Here is a 6538-nt window from a genome sequence, read left to right as displayed (position 1 = left end):
AGAGCGACGCCCCGGAGGGGCAGAGCATCGCCCCCTGGTGGGCAGAGCGTCGCCCCTGGTGGGCGTGCCGGGTGGATCCCGGTCGGGCGCATGCAGGAGTCTGTCTGACTGTCTCTCCCCGTTTCCAGCTTCAGAAAATTAAAAAAAAAAAAAAAAACTCATTTGGACACCTTCCAGTTGTTTATATAAGGAAGAAATATGTACCTTCCCCAAACTCAATGCATTTTTTTCAAACGAAACCATGCACAGGAAAAGTTTTATTCCAGATACAATTGGCACAGGATCAAATGCCAGCATAAACCTTCTGAAATGTGGAATTGTTGGTGACAGAAGGGGCGCAGCTCAGGAGGGAACCCCAACCAGGACATTGCTGGTGCCCAGAGCCCTCGTCATGCTGCTCCCTGTGAGCTTTCACCTGCCAGTGCACGTTGGTCTTGAACCTGTGTCTTCCTAACTATGCCACTTGCCCCCCCCCCTTTTTTGCCTGGTATTACAGAATTTAAAACAAAGTTGGGAAAACACTGAAGAAAATTGTAGAGAAGCAGCAAAGTGGGAGTGGGGTGATTACAGAGGATAGAAAGATGTCCTGCATAGAACACATCATTTGTTGATATTATTTGGTAATCACGAGTGATGTTTTGAGCATTTGACATCATAATATGATTATTTATTTTGAGGGACTTACTATATTTAGTTACAACTTAAGATATTGCTTTGGAGGGTAAGGTTGGTTGATTTGTTATACATGCAAATCTTTCTTTTTAAAAACAACATGGCACAGGCTTCAGGTTTTTCTGCAGAAATCTGGTTTTTCAGAAAGGGACAGTAGTGGGATATTTATGTATTAACTAATTTAATACAAGTGTGATATTAATGTATTAAGTGGGATATTTATGTATTAACTTATTTAATTGTCACAATAAGCCAATGAGTTAGGTACTATTGTTCACATTATAAAAATGAGGAAACTAAGGCATATAACAGATTAAACAATTGCTCAAGGTGAGCAGAATCACATCCAAATGTAAGCAGTCTGATCCCAGACCTGTTCAGCCACTGAGCTACTGTGCCAGACTGTTGCGTTTAACACATATGTCCTGAGAACAGAGGAAATTTATGGCAGGCACTGGAATTCATATATTAGAAAAGACAAAAAATCCCTGCCCTCACAGTGAACAAAAATGATGGACAGGATGCAAATATAATGTCCACTGTATGATGGAAATAGTCAAAGTCACCTATATACTTGTATAAGGATTTGTACAAACATACCTGAGCTACCTATCAGCTGATTGCCTTCCAGCTCCACATCCGCCCTTTTTGGCTGCACTGTGAAAATACAGTGGGGTCCTTTAAATAGTTTTCCTTTGCCTGGACCAGCTGGGTGTTCATCTTTGTCAGTAGAGGGCGCTGTAGTGACATAAGAAGGGGGAGCCTTCTTCCTGGTTATAGTGTGCTTCTCTCTGCAGACCCCTTGAGCACAGATCCTTCTCCAGCCTCCAACTCCTGCAATACAAAGTGATCCATAGCATCCATGGCCAGTAGCTTCCCCAGGCAACCCCATTAGGCAGTTTCATAGCAGAGTGCCTCTAGGGGGACACCTGTCAATGAACAATGTTCTCTGGCATGGAAAGGGCACCGATTTCCAGAAAGTTCTGGAGGTTGAATTTCCAGCAAGTTCTTATAACATAAATTTGTAGAACTGTGCTCTGCTAACTTCAGGTACTTGTTATCCAATGAGTCATCTATTTTCGTAACTACCTGTGGTCTATTGCTTCCTTTCCATCACATTTCTTAGCAGTTATGGTGATGGGGAGGGAGACATCTAGAAGAGGAGCTCACTTTGAACTATTTCAGCCCATCTGTGACTAAGCTATACCATTGCCTTGCTGTAATCCAACCTACGATAACGGGGAGCAAATGTAAGTCTTGAAATCCATGCTAGCAGGTGGGAGTTGAGCTAAAGTCCATCCAGTTTTTCAGTTAACTTATAGCCATAACATGGCCCCGTGACTTCAGCCCCTTGAGTGGGGAGGTGCTGGTGTAGAGACAGATCTTCAGTGTTCGCACTCATTCTAATCTAAGAGCCTTTTACTCACATGTGTATGGTATTTGTTATATCTATAACTTAAAAGTTGAGTTTAATAAACACGCCCCCCCCCCAAATAAATAAGACACAGCCATGACCTGTCCCACAAGATCTGGACCTCAGTTATGTGTGTATTTGGAAGGGGGAAGCTTCTTTTTTGGATGCTGATTTTCAACCCTGGGAATAGTCCTAGCTCCTTCTATTTGCTAGGATTATATTCTCTAGAATTAACCTCTTACTAACCACTGCCTTGTTACTCCAATCCTCTATTATATTCAACAATTCTTCATAGTCAACTTTCCTGTCAAAATTAGTAAGCAGTTTCTGGGTCCAGATGGGCCCTGACTGGTACTGAATTATCCTTGGTGCTGTGATGGAAATAGTACCAGCACCCACCTGTGTCCCTGCGGGCCAGTAGGACCGAGAGAGCTCCATGGAGGGTCATGCCTTTTCTGAAGAGCGGGGTGGATGAGGGAAGAAGGGTGCCTTGTTGAAACCCGTCTAGTTATGGGAGGATGTGAGGTGGAATTTTTTTTCCTGGCTGTTTTGTCGCAGCTCGGCCGATGTGAGTACATTGAAGAGCTCCAACCTGGTGGACAGAGCACAGATACGACATCAGGGACAAGAGGGTTCCCTGCACAGTGGATCCAGGGCAGGGGTGCCACTGTCTGGCGAGGTCTGGGTGCAAAAGTGCTGTGACAGAGGCTCTGGAAAGAGATTCTGGTGAAATGATAGTCCTTGGGTTCTCTGCACAGAGAGGAGTTATGAAGAGAGAGAATGAAGGGAAAGGAGATACTGTATCTCAGATCACAGTGAATACCAGTACTTCTATGTGGAAAGGTATGAGAATGAGGGATCAGGGTCGAAAGGTGTAAGAGCAGCACTAAGGCCCTGAACACTAGTGGGATAAATCTCTAAAGGAAGAGGTTGCCGTTAATGTTAAACTCTACTGTAGTCTCAGAGGAAAAGAAATCACAAACATTTCATTGACTTGTCATTTTAATGAGAGATTTCAAGGAAAAAAAAGAGATAAAGTGTTCTAAAGATATATATCAATATTTATTTCAACCAAAATCCCATTGAATTAATTGCAGGAGCAGAGAGGCATATTGCTGTGTAGAAAGGCTGTGAATACAGCCAAGTGGATAACCTTCCTTTAAGGGAATGAGGACTCACAGAATTGAGTTGTCAGTGAGTGGGCTTGTCTCGTCTTGATATGGACCCTTAGGATAGAAGAAATTACTAGTAACAATTGTTCGTGTGTCTCCTTAACACCTTTGAAATTCATTAAAAAGCAAAGTAACTGGAATTCCATTTTTTCACAGACCATGTAATTTGTCTCTGTAATGGAAAAGTGAAACTGCCTGCAAAGTCCAAGCATTCAAGCCTCCTTCTGTGCAGATGTCTGTTTCTGAGTCTTATATACTCAGAAATATTTATTTTAAGGACACATGTCTCTGAATCCTTCGGAACATCCTGAGAAAGAGGCAAGCTCTCCTGTTTATCTTTACTGTCCTCTAGACCCGGATTCCTGCTTGTGGGATAATTAAGACTCAGTCAGTGGCCTCATTATTCCTAAGCAGACTGAAGCCATGTTTGATTACCTGTTTGGAAACATCCCTGTAAACAAGAAAGGGACAGATTACATCATCTGGTTGGTGTTGAATAACAGAGCAGGTGAATTACTGGCAAGACGAAGAAGCTGTATTTTATTTGAACAAATTGCTTGTGGACTCCTGTTCTCAGAGCCTGCATTAGTGAGACAGGGACTCACTCATCAAGTAGGCATATTTCACCTTGCATAAAAACCTCTCCATTAAAAACTCACCTCGCGAGGGTAGTTGACCGTCTCTTAGGCAGTATTCATCAGCAATGACAAGGTTGGCCTGGGATTTCTTTTTTTTTAAAAGGTTTTTTTTTTTATTTTATTTATTAATTTTTAGAGAGGAGAGAGAGAGGGAGAGAGAGAAAGGGGGAGGAGCTGGAAGCATCAACTCCCATATGTGCCTTGACCAGGCAAGCCCGGGGTTTCGAACCGGCGACCTCAGCATTTCCAGGTCGATGCTTTATCCACTGCGCCACCACAGGTCAGGCTGGCCTGGGATTTCTGAACGATCATGAGAACAGAAACATGGTCTGCCTTGATCCTTCCAGACCTTCAGATTCTCATTTCTGTGAGCAGAAAATGCATCCCAAATTGTATACAAGGGACTGCCACTTCCTTCTCATTGTGATAGTTGAACTCAACCTATTGAAACATTGACCTTCCAGTTTCTTGGACTCCACTACCTTGGGAAGTTGTTGTGGTATCGATAGAGAGAACTTTCCATAAGAAAGACAGAGATAGTCAAGTATGTGATCATGCTTAATTGCAGCCATTTTCACAACAAATGAAAACATGGCCATTATTATAACAAATACTTTCAAAGTAAACTACAGCACATTGCTTTTCTAATTTTCTTTCAAGGTTTGCTCACTTGGTCACTTCAAATGGACTCGTTTATATGAAAGTAGTCAAGATGAAATTTAATTTCCTTAAGACACACTGGACAACATTTGGCTTTGACACCTTCAGACACATGGCACTAGAGCCTCATCACTGCACAGGGAGGAAGAGAATGCTTGGGATTTGCAATAGAATTTGATGGGTAGCTTTGCCTCCAAAATATGTCTCCACAGAGCAAATGGTCCTCCCTCTGACTTCAGGATAGATTTGGAGAGGCTATTCCAGACATAGCTCTGGGTAGAAATGGGTCCCACTGACTCTGTTCCCATGTACAATAGCTGTGGATCTTTTTTGAAGGAGTTTTATTAAATTGTTGCTGGAACCTTGTTGCCTTTGAAGAAGCCATGGTGTCTTGACCAAAGAAATGAGTTTTCAGGGTCAGTGTTATTCCCTGCGCTTGCCATCTAATCATGCTCATACAACTAGATGTTTAGAATGGCTTTGGATCAGAGTCAGGTCCCAAATGGCCCCCTCTCCAGGTAGGCTCTTCAACACGAGGAACATTAATAGAGTTCTAGAAGCCGGAATATCACATTTAGAAAACCCAATGGTGATAGTCTTGTTACACGTTAAACGTCCATTGGTAATCTGTGTCTCACTCCCAGGAAAACCAACAGGAATGAAAGTGTATATATTTTTTTATTTTGTGGTGAGATGCGGTGATGGCCCAATTATGTTCACCCTCACCCAATAGAGGGTCTCTCTAATTAGTGCACAGACGTTGCAGGGAAACATTGACCTTCTGTTCCTTCTTGTGCTAATGACAAAGGCCTTGTACTGCGTGAGGGTGGTCATAATGAGAGTATTACTGCAATCCACTAAATATGGTAATAAATACATTCTGACGGCTGTTGATTTTTCCGTGTAATCACCAGACCATTCTGTTGACCTTGGCTGCTGCTCAGGCTGCCGTAGAGTCCTCAATGATATTTTTCCTCTAAACTTGGGGTTCCTCCCCGGGTTTTCCTTGTCAAACGGAAATCGGGGAAAGGAAGAAACTGCTTTGACAAGCTTCTAGGAATCCTGTCCCCAGGAAAAACAGGCAGGTCATGGAAAGGAACAGGTGCAGCTGGAGTGTCATTCTCAAGAGGAAATGCAAACAGTGACCTTCTGATCATGGACAGTTCCAGGGTCAACCTTAATAATAAAAAGGGTTGAGTTAGGACTCACAGGGATAAGCAGTAAGTAAGAAACAAAGACGTCTCCTGGGTCTAAACAGGAGTGTAACTAGCGGAACAGGCTGGGTAAGAGTGGGAGGCTCACTGTGCCCTTGCCCCAGCCTTGAGCCGGGCCAGGGAGATGGTAAAAATGGTCAGAAAAACAGACACAGCGGAACTAGCAACACAACTTGCATTTTACTTCCCAATGCCTCTTGAATCTATCAGCTTCTCTCCAATCTGAGGCCTCTTTCTCTCTCTCTCTCTCTCTCTCTTTTTTTTTTTTTTTACAGAGAGAGTCAGAGAGAGAGATAGAGAGGGACGGACAGGAACAGAAAGAGATGAGAAGCATCAATCATCAGTTTTTCGTTGCGACACCTTAGTTGTTCATTGATTGCTTTCTCATATGTGCCTTGACCGTGAGCCTTCAGCAGACCGAGTAACCCCTTGCTCGAGCCAGCGACCTTGGGTCCAAGCTGGTGAGCTTTGCTCAACCAGATGAGCCCGCGCTCAAGCTGGTGACCTTGGGGTCTCGAACCTGGGTCCTCCACATTCCAGTCCAACATTCTATCCACTGCGCCACTGCCTGGTCAGGCTGAGGCCTCTATCTTGGTCAATACTTTCATTATCCCTCCAGTGGACTTTTCGCAAAGCCCTCCGCCCCCAACTTCCGGTTGGTCTTCCTGTATGTACTCAGTGGATAGAATGATTTTTCTTTTTTAATGCAAGTCAGGTCATACTAATTAATAATTCCTAACCATGGCCTAGTGGCCCAGCAGGTTTGCT

Source organism: Saccopteryx leptura, chromosome 1, assembly GCF_036850995.1.
Source record: "Saccopteryx leptura isolate mSacLep1 chromosome 1, mSacLep1_pri_phased_curated, whole genome shotgun sequence".
Taxonomy (NCBI): domain Eukaryota; kingdom Metazoa; phylum Chordata; class Mammalia; order Chiroptera; family Emballonuridae; genus Saccopteryx; species Saccopteryx leptura.
Note: the sequence above shows the minus strand (reverse complement) of the source record.